Source organism: Ictidomys tridecemlineatus, chromosome 5, assembly GCF_052094955.1.
Source record: "Ictidomys tridecemlineatus isolate mIctTri1 chromosome 5, mIctTri1.hap1, whole genome shotgun sequence".
NCBI lineage: Eukaryota > Metazoa > Chordata > Mammalia > Rodentia > Sciuridae > Ictidomys > Ictidomys tridecemlineatus.
The window spans coordinates 191,163,991-191,174,964 of NC_135481.1; the positions used below are offsets into that span (position 1 = coordinate 191,163,991).

The 10,974-nt window shown below is 44.2% G+C and overlaps 1 long non-coding RNA gene across 1 annotated transcript; it reads right to left on the reverse strand.

Annotated features, from left to right (window-relative positions):
• Positions 1-5,508: 5,508 nt before the first annotated feature.
• On the reverse strand, positions 5,509-10,938 carry LOC144378167 (uncharacterized). Its single transcript, XR_013439784.1, has 2 exons — positions 10,305-10,938; positions 5,509-5,753 (listed from the first exon to the last, which is right to left on the reverse strand). It is a non-coding gene; the product is annotated as an uncharacterized LOC144378167 (long non-coding RNA).
• Between the last annotated feature and the right edge of the window lie 36 nt (positions 10,939-10,974).

Here is a 10,974-nt window from a genome sequence, read left to right on the forward strand (position 1 = left end):
AGAACATCTCTCAAATGTGAAAAACTAAGGACTACAAATGTAGCTCAGTGGTGGTGTGCTTGTCTAGCCACATGTGGGAGGCCCTGGGGTTTGATCCTTAGCACTGAAAAAAAAAAAAAAAAAGTGAAAGTCTAGATAGAAAAGGATATTGTGTTGGACAAAGGCCCAATTGGGAATAACTATAAATTGCAAACAACCTAAATGTCCCTCAAAAGCACTCAAAAGTCTACATAAACTATGGCACAGGCTTTTTGTTAACTACATGGGTTATTGCAGAAAAATGACTGTGACATACAGAGAATAATGGTATTTATGTGAAAAGACTGTATGTGTTGGAAAAGTGTTAAAATGATATTCATCAGGAGGTTAAACCAGACATGTGGTGTGCGCATGTAATCCTGGCAGCTGAGGCAGGAGGATCATAAATTCAAAACCAGCATCAGCAATTCAGCATGGCCCTTAGTGACTTAGAGCCTCTCTCTAATAAAATACCTTTATAAAATATGAAATAAAGTAATATTTTATTTAAATAAAATAATTTTAAAATATTTAAGTAATTTAAATAAAATATTATTTTTTATTTAAATAAAATATTTTTTTAGAAGGGCTGGGGATGTGGCTCAGTGGCTGAGCACACCTGGGTTCCATCCCCAGGGCCAAAAAAAGATGTTAAGATGTTTTTTTGGTTGTAGAATCTTAGATGATTTTAACTTTCTTTGTGCTTTTCTTTACAGCTGAACTCCAGTGGTTTAAACAACAAAATCTCCTTGATGAGGAACTGGGAACATAGGAAGCAGAAAAATAACTTGAATGAAGAGTGAGGACAAGAAAAAAAACAAAATGATCAATGAAGAACGCTGAATAAGTGACTCTCTCAACTCAACAATTGCATTGACTCCAAGTTGAGTAACAGCCCTGGTTGCAATTTCCTGAGCTTGGAAGATCTCTCTCCATAAGCAGCCACCACATGGTGCCCTGAGGTTTGCTCTGCTCTGAGCCACTGCCCAGCACTGCTCGGTAAGGGGGCGTGGCCAAGAGGACCTGGTGACATCCGCCTGTCATGCTGCAATGAACACACTAGGGGCTTTTTTTTCCCCTTCCCACTTCTAGCTACTATTCACCAGGTCCTCGCCTTTTGTGAGTTTGAAGCCACATCTGCACACAACCACAAGAATCTATTGAAAAATGAATGAGCTGGCCCCTGGCTGCCCGGCCTCCATTATTCTCCCCAACATCTCCATGAAGTTACCTTCTGGTCCTGATGAGTTTACACGTGAGTTTCCTGTAAAACCAGCAGCACATTAGAGTTTGCCAAACAACACACCGCAATGCTAGTAATTCACAGAATAGACTTCAACAGAAATCACCATCAATGGGGAAGTGAGAATCAGATTTGACTTGGGAGGGCTGGATTGGAGAAAATCAACTGTTTTTTCTCTGTGTTTTCTCTCCTCCCATCTTGGTGCCTTTCACATGTAAACAAACACTGCAGATTTTCCAGGGAAGGAGATTGTGTTTCCTGAGCTTATTGACCATGGAGCCAGTTCCTCCCCAAAGAACAACCAAGTTCTATAAAAGGATAATAATATGTGAGTCATCCTGGATTTCAAAAAAAAAAAAAAAATCCTTACCTTTTTTTACCTTATTTTAAAAATATTCTATTTCCTACTAATCCGCAACTGTTCTTTTATTCTGTTTTCTCACCATCTCCTGGACCAATGAGGTGCACAGATTTTTAGCTTAAGGGACAATTCAGGAAAAAAAAAAAAAAACATGGAAAAGTTTATAAGGGCACATGGAGTCAGTCGAAGCAAAAGAGCTTTATTGCTTTGGGTGGGGTCTGTTTCTATGATGAAATGTACCTGCTTTGCTGGATTCTAGGGGTGGTGATGGGGATGAGGAAACATCTCACACCTCATCAGTTCTGCCTTCCTCGGCTCAGGCTGATATCTTACCAGGGACAGGGTGGCTTGGACAACAGGCATTTATTTCTCACCGCTCAGTGGCCAAAGTGCAAGATGAGTGTACTCCGGTGGCGGGCTGTAGCCGGCTGACTTCTTGCATCCTTTCATGGTGGAAAGAGGGCAGCGGGCTCTCTGGCCTCTTCTTCTAAGGGCCTGTTAATCCCACTCCTGAGCACTCCACCCTCATGACTATTACCTCCCCGGGGCCCCACCTCCAAATACCATCACAGTGGGAACCAGATTTCAACCTATGAATCTTGGGGAGATGGAAACATTCAGAGTCCATACTAAATACCAATAAGTTTTATCCAAACCTAACTATTCCTGTAACTACAGGAAGTCCATGAGGTCCTTCTGCCCCTATCGTTTTACAATTAGAAAATGAAGACCCAGAGCAGTTAAGCAAGTTGCACAAAGGCACACAGTAATGAGCCACGGGACAGAAATTAATACCAGCCCTTCCCATCCAAGAGCTCGCACTCTAAATCAGAAACAGTTTTAATGAAGGGAGCCCACGGGAGGCAGAAATCAAAAGCTCCAGGGCAGCTATCCTCTTGCTCCCGTTCTGCTAAGTGCAGGGAGTGGCTCTCGGCACTAACTTGAACTTCAATCTCAGAGATGAAGGGCACTACTGGAGCCCTGGATTATTGGTAAGGAAATTGGCTCCATGTTCTGTAGGCAGCACCTTCCCCCAGGTGAGGTGCACCCCTTTCTTCCACAAGTCCCAGAGCCAGCATCCAGCCTCCCACCCATCCTAATGCCTGCTGAGCACCTGTTGGAAGCCAGGCGTCCTGGCCAGCCTCATGTCCCACAGAGTGAAAGGGACATTCAGCCCAGCCCAGACAGAGGTGAGGGCTACACATTCCCCAACAAACAGCCAGCAAAACAGTGTGCATTTCAAAAGGTTGGAATTTAAGAGTAAGTCAGGGGTTCGGTTTTCAACCATGAACTTGAAAATGAATTTCATGTATCCATATCAGGTATGAAAATCAACTTGTGCTCTCCGGCCACGGAAGAAGCCAGTGCTTCTTAGGACTGATAGTTAGCTGCTTGTGCATGTGATGGAGTAAGGTGTGTGCCTCAGCAGACGCTGCTCCGGGGGCTCTCCTGGGCCTGGGAGAGGCCAGAAGTGGAGACCACGTCCTCAGCCCTTTTTCAGTTTTTGTTTTGAGACACAGAGTCTCACTAAGCTTCTGAGGCTGGCCTTGAACTTGCAGTCCTCTCAAGTTGCTGGGGGTCACAGGCAGGCACCACCATGGCCTGTCTTGACTGGGGCCTAAGTTCCATGGTTATTGTTATTTTTATTGCCATAGGCCTGTCCCCTAATACCTCAAGTTAGTGAACATATCTCTTCTTTACAAACGTGAAAAGTCTGATATGCATTTGTTCCCAAGTGTGTGTAGGGGGGTGCTCTACAATGTTCCCTGGGGCTGGGTGTAGCTTCTATGCAGAAGGCCTGGGTTCAATACTGAAAAGAAAAAAAAAAGTGTAAAATCTTCCTTGTAATTGCTAAATGAAATAGAGGTCAAGACCAACTACATACTAATTCTGTGTACTTTTTGGCACATTAGTTTTTGTTTATTTTTGTTTAGAGGGATATCACTAAATTGCCCACGCTGGACTTGAAGTCGAGATCCTCTTGCCTCAGCTTCCTGAGTAACCAGGATTACAGGTGTGCACCACCGTGCCTGGTTCATTCCACGTTAGACACCTTTAAAAAATACATGCAGCATGCAGGGCTGGGGATGTGGCTCAAGCGGTAGCGCACTTGCCTGGCATGCGTTCGGCCTGGGTTCGATCCTCAGCACCACATACAAACAGGGATGTTGTGTCTGCCGAAAACTAAAAAAAAATAAATATTCTCTCTCTCTCTCTCTCTCTCTCTCTCTCTCTCTCTCTCTCTCTCTCTCAAAAAAAAAAAAAACCACTAAATGACTACTTTAAAAATAAAGAAATAAATAAAATATATATGCATGAGATCAACTTTGCTTCCACAGCACTGGGGCCTCACACATACACACTTTACCACTGAGCTCTATCTCCAGCCCATGATCAGCTATTTTGTTCCCACATACGAGTGAGGTCACATGGACTGGTCTTTCTGTACCTGGCTTATTTCACTTAGCATAATGTTTTCAAGGTTTATCCATGTTGTCAAAAATGGCAGGATTTCACTCTTTCTTATGACCAAATTGTGTACTGCTCTGTGTGTGTGTGTGTGTGTATGTGTGTTTGCGCGCGTGCGGGCGTGTACATACACATATGTCACATGGTTAAAATCCATTCACCCATTGATGGATACTTAGTGGTGACCAAAGCTGGGGAAGCAGGAGGAGTATGAAGAGGGAGAGGAAAGGTCGGTCACGAGGCACAATTACAGGTGGGAGAAATGTTCTGGTGATCTATTGTACCATCGAGTGAATATAATTAACAGTACTCTATTGTATATTTCAAAATAGCCAGAAGAAAGGATTTTGAATATTCTCACCACAAAGAAATGATAAATGATTGAGGTGGTAAATATGCTGATTACCCTGTGTTGACGATTGCCCAATGTATACATGTGTGGAGATGTCACCTTTATCCCAGAAATATGTACAATTATTAAGGGTCAATAAAAAATAAAATGAAATGAGTCTCAACACTTCTTATTGTTGTGAGACTTGGCCAACTGTGATTCCCAGGCACAGGAACAGCGGCAATAACAATAGTTACATGTAGTGAGGGCTTGCTCTGTGCCTGGCCATGTGCCAGCCATCTGAGGCACGCTGTCACACACAATCGTCACACAGCTCTGTGAGTGGGTGCTGTTATTAACTTCACTTCACAAGGGAAGAGACGGCAGGCAGAAGATGGAAGACATCTCTCAAGGTCCTGGAAGGAACTCATAATGAGCTCTGGAGTCACAAAGACCAGGAGGAGGGGGTCCCTGCCTTCAGAGTCTTCAAAATCTTCCAAGCAGGGACCTGAAGGCAGAGAGGGGTGTGTGTGGTGCTGAGTGATCCACTGGGTACCAGATAGAAAACACTAGAAGTTTCACTTCCATTTGCTTCTGATATTAAAATGACAGAGAAAGAACTGAAGCTTTAGTATTATTTAAAATCCAATTGACCCTGACTGTGCCTGTCAGTCATTTGGTCCCTTGTCATTCATAGTATTTCACATACCCTGATGAAATAGTAAAAAAAAAAAAAAAAATCTACAACATAAAGAGTTGATGGTAAGGTTGCCAGAAAAAATACAAAGCACCCAGTTAAATTTAACTTTCAGATAAACAACAGATAATTTTGTACTTTGAGTCTGGCCCAGTTACTGCATGTCAACGTTGCTTGTCTAAATCTGGCAACCCTCACAAAAACTCGGAATCTGGCAACACTGACAAGTGGCACTGTCTCCAGAGTTCTCAGTCAACAGTCCCTGGCTGCCAGAGCTGACCTACTGAGGACTGTACCTAGTTGTACCTAAACCAAACGTCCCCAGCAGGAGTACTTTGTCAGCACTACTTCTTTTTTTTTTTTTTTTTTTAAAGAGAGAGAGAGAGAGAGAATTTTTTAATATTTATTTATTTTTTTCATTTTTTTGGCGGACACAACATCTTTGTTGGTATGTGGTGCCGAGGATCGAACCTGGGCCGCACGCATGCCAAGCGAGCGTGCTACCGCTTGAGCCACATCCCCAGCCCTCAGCACTACTTCTGGACAGTGATGCTCCGCAGTCCAGACCTCCACACAGCTACCTCCATGGCTCTTGGGAATCCTGATGCCATTAAGCCAAGAAGCTTGGAGTACCCTGCCAGGGACAGATGACAACATGGAATGAGACACAGGGCATCCCAGCTGATGACATCCCAGCTAGGCCCTCCAGGGAGACAACAGCAGGCATGTGAACAGGCCACCCTGGAGCAGCTCTGGACCAGTGCTGAAGACCAGCCCCCCTGACCTGATCTACAAGAATATGAAATACCAAAATGGCGTTGCTTCAAGTCAATAATTGTTGGGCTGGTTTGTTACACAGCAAATGCTAACATATACACTGAGTAAAGATGTTTAGCTGACCAGATATTGCATTGGCCAGAATTTTATTTTATTTTATTTTTTCTGCCAGACGTACTTCAGCTCTCTGAGGTCTTTGGCTTTAACAGAGAGGCCAGAGAGGTACTATCTAAACCCTTTCTGAGTTTTCAACTCCTAGAATTCCTTTGATGCTTATCTTCCTTCCACAGTCAGCCCTTCACATCTGTGAGTTTCATTGATTTGAGGATTCAACCAACTGCAGATCCAAGCTATTCAGAAAAAAAAAAAAAAAAGGATGTTGAATGAACATACATTTTTTTCTTGCCATTATTCCCTAAACAACATAATATAACAACTACATAAAAGCATTTACATTATATTAGGTATTAAAAGTAAGTTACAGGGGGCTGGGGATGTGGCTCAAGCGGTAGCGCGCTCGCCTGGCATGCGTGCGGCCCGGGTTCGATCCTCAGCACCACATACCAACAAAGATGTTGTGTCCGCCGAGAACTAAAAAATAAATAAATAAATATTAAAAATTCTCTCTTTCTCTCTCTCCTCTCTCACTCTCTCTTTAAAAAAAAAAAAAAAAAAAAAAAAAAAAAAAAAAAAAAAAAAAAAAAAGTAAGTTACAGGGCTGGGGATGTGGCTCAAGCAGTAGTGCGCTCGCCTGGCATGCGTGCGACCCGGGTTCGATCCTCAGCACCACATACCAACAAAGATGTTGTGTCCGCCGAGAACTGATAAATAAATAAATAAAAATCTCTCTCTCTCTCTCTCTCTCTCTCTCTCAAAAAACTCTCTTCATCACTTAAAAAAAAAAAAGTAAGTTACAGATGATTTAAAGTAAAGGGAGGAGACAGGTAGGTTTTATGCACATACTACACTGTGGTACACAAGGGCCATGAGCATCTGAGGGGGTTGGTATCTGATGGGCCCTGGAACCATCCCTGCAGATACAGAGGAATAACTGAGTATCCTTATTGTTTCTTGTGTTACAGAAACCTGGCCTATCTTAAACACATGGTGAGTGACAGAAGCAGCATATATGCAAACAAAACTATGGTTGGAAACTTTTAATTGAGCATTCCAGTGGCCCCTAGTTCAAATTAAATGCTTGGCCAGGCTGGGCGTGGTGGCTCACTCCTGTGATCCCAGAGGCTCAGGAGCCTGGGGCAGGAGGATCACCAGCTCAAAGCCAGCCTCAGCAAAATCGAGGTGCTAGGCAACTCAGTGAGATCCTGTGTCTGAATAAATAAAATACAAAATAGGGCTGGGGATGTGGCTCAGTAGTCGAGTACCCGTGAGTTCAATCCCTGGTACCCCCACCAAAAAAATGGTTAGCCTCCCAGCTACTGCATGGTAAGTTCAGGGGGAATCTCCCACAAGTTTTAATGACCTGAAATGATATACAAAGTGCAAGCTACTGTAAGCAAACTAGTGAGACACTGTCTCAAAATGAGAAACTGTTTAAAAGGGCTGGGATGTGACTCAGTGCTTAAGCACCCCTGGGTTCAATCCCTGGTACCAAAAAGTGAGAGGGAAAGAGAAAGTAAGTTCTGTCTCTTCGCTCGCTACAGCTGAGCCAGACACCATTCATTCACCAGCACATTTATTGAGCACCTGCTCTGCGCTGGACACTCTGTCTGGTGTGTAAAGCCCAGCAGAGAATAGGATCTACTTGGTCTCTGGAACTAGGGTGCTTGTGATTTTGGGGGGGTGGGGTCGGGGGTAGGGATTGAATCTAGATGCACTCCACAATTGAGCCCCAGCCCCAGTCAGTATTATCTTTTTATTTTGAGACAGGGTCTTCCTAAGTTGCTGAGGCTGGCCTTGAACTTGCAATCCTCCTGCCTCAGCCTCCCTAATTGCTAGGATCACAGGCAACTCCCCCTAGCATGGTGCTTGTGTTCTACATACAAAGTACTTTGACTTCCTAAATGTCCATAGCTAAGGTCAAGAAAGTTCTATTAGACACTTAAAGTTTGAAAAGCACCAAGAGAAATGAGAACAAAAAAAAACCTTTTTTTTTTAATTTTAATTTTTATTTTATTTTGCAGTTCTGCAGGTTAAACCCAGGGCTCACACAGGCTAGGCAAGCCCTCTACTGTGGAGCTATCCCTCAGTCCAAAAGACGAGTTTTAAAATTTTGTTTCAACAGTTCTTCATGACACCAAATAATACATCTTTCTATATTTTTTCATGGAATTGCCTGATGAGTACAATGAATAAAGAATACATTGTTGTAACCACTGGAGCGGCACCAACTGTGTCACACTATCTGGATGCCTAAGGCCAAACCTCAGAGGCAGTGCAACGGGAGAAATGTAGCCACCACCCACAGGACTGCGCAAATCACTCAGAAGAAAGTCATCTTCAGTTTGAATTATTGGGATAACTGTCTAAATCCCCCTCTCTCTGTCATGACCAGAAAAGGGGGTGAAAGGACATTAACAGCCTCATTCATTCACAAATAACTTCTTTTATGTCTCAGGTATTGTTCTAAGTGCTGGGAACATAGCAGCAAAATAAGACCAAAATCCTGCCCTTGGGGAGCAGCCGTTTCAAAATACACGAGTTGTATGAAAAAATGTGCTCGGAGAGCATATGACAAGGGTCCATCCATGATTTTATTTCTTTATTTTGGTACTGAGGACTGAACCCAAGGTGCTCCACCACTGAAGTAGATCCCTTGTCCTTTCTACTTATTTATTTGTACCAGGGATTGAACTCAAGGGCGCTCGACCACTGAGCCACATCAACAGTCCTATTTTGTATTTTATTTAGAGACTGAGTCTCACTGAGTTGCTTAGCACCTTGCTTTTGCTGAGGCTGGCTTTGAACTCATGATCCTCCTGCCTCAGCCTCCCAAGTGGCTGGGATTGCAGGCATGGTCACCGCGCCCAGCTCTCCTTTTTATTTTGAGAGAGGTTCTCACTAAGAGACTGGCCTCAAACTTACGATCCTCCTGCCTCAACCTCCAAAGTAGCTGAGATTACAGGTGTGTGCTACATTGCCACCTGGCCACAAATATATCTTCAGTACATATTTGGAGGTTTTTGCAGAGGAGCTCCTGTACACGCTTGAAGAATGGTACTCTCCTTTATCCAGGGAAGGTCATACTCTTCAGTCTGGGGAGGGACCTGCATGGATCCGTGAGCAAGAGAGGCGATCTAGGCAGCCAGAGTAGCCAAATCAACCCTGGCAATTAAGGGAGTGAAAGATGCCATGGCCGGACGGCCCTCCTGTCCCACAATTCTGTCTTCATTTGGTTCAAGTTCACGAGATGCAGGGCTTCAATATGCAAGGAGAAAAGACAAAGCAAGCGGGTACCCATTTCCTTCTGCTGAGCATCCACAAATATTACACCATATCATAACATAATATAGGTTGGCGGCCCCTCAAGAGAGGTAGCTTCGGCGTGCTACAGAAACACATGCCCTTCTGGAACATTCCGTGTTGTCTCCTGATGTAAGCTCATCTGAGACACAGGCTGAAAGTTTGAATTATTGGGGCTGGCCTCCAAGTGATCTTAGGGACAGGAACTCCAGTAGGTAAGCAAGAACTACCAGCTGGGGTTGAGGCTCAGTGGTAGAGCACTTGCCTAGCACGTGTGAGGCCCTGGGTTTGATCCTCAGCATCCCATAAAGATAAATAAATAAAAGAAAGGTATTGTATCCATCTACAAGTACACAAAAAAAAATTTTTAAAAAAGAAGTACCAACTTCTTGGTACTTCTATATCATAAACTGTAAAGCAACTTTCTACCAGGATATGTCTCTCCAGCTAAGGTGGCCAAGCCTCTGCACAGGAAATCTAAGGTTTTCAAAAGGCCAAGATTCCCGTCCCTCCAACTGCAACAGGTGACTAGGATACAGAAGAAAAGCCTCCTTCTTCACTTATGGTCACTGAAACCCTCCCCCTCTTTTTAAAACTTTGTAAACAACATGCCTCTGTACTGTGGAATCCCTTCTATTGATTTGTTTTAATAAAAGATTCCTCCTAAAGAAAAGAGATCTTTGATCTGACTTAACAAAAAAGGATCTAATCAAACAATAAAATCTAAGTGTATGTGTGTGTGTGGGGGGGCAGGTTCTCTGAGCCACATCAAATATATGAAAGAGAAAATACATTTAAATGCTGGGAACTAACAAAAAACAGCTTGACATGTAATAACTCAGCTGAAGAAGTGAAACCACATGTTGATCTGACACGAGCTTCTAAGACAATCAAAGGTCCGTTCCTTGAACAAACCTCTCACTGTACTTGGAGAAGTGGAATCCAGGGCTGTATTTTTAGCCACTGGGTGTGGGTCAGGGGCTCCCACCTGGCACAAGCCGCCATGGCTGGTCCCCAGGGGGATCAAGGTGATGCCCACGAAGCAAGGGCTTCCACTCCAGCCACTTCCACATGTCCCACGCTGGGCTGCAGCCATGTCTCCTTGAAGGCCCGGGACACAAGGACAAAACGCAGGAGGCTGGAACCCCGGTTAACTCAAGGCCACGCCTTCCTGATCAAAATCTCTTCCTTTGGCTCTGCCCACCTTCAGCTCAGGAGAGGAGCTCGGGTGCTGGACCCCCAGAGCGGCCTGTGGAAAGGCCTTCCAGCAGCTGGGCCGTCTCCGTTGGAGATTCTTCTTTGGGGAAAGCTGGGCCATTAGGAAGTGACTGCACACCCCTCCCTCCTGGCTCTTGCCCCCAGGCCTGACTCCTTTGAGAAAGGAAGTGCTGGAGAAAGACTTCAAAGTCTTGCTTTCAAAAGGGAAATCACATCTAGAAAGCTTTTCTCAGAATGAGAAAGAAACAAATTATTTGATTTGAAAGAGGAGTCGCTCTTAAGGCCAACGAAGGAGGAGGATCAAAGACCAAGTTCACGTCAACTTCAGAAGCGACCCTTTCCAGCGGAACGTGACATTACTCTTCCGATTCACTCAACGCTTCTGGAGAGGGTGCGTTTACTGGAGGATCGAAATAAAGAAGCGAGTCGGCCTTCCAAAA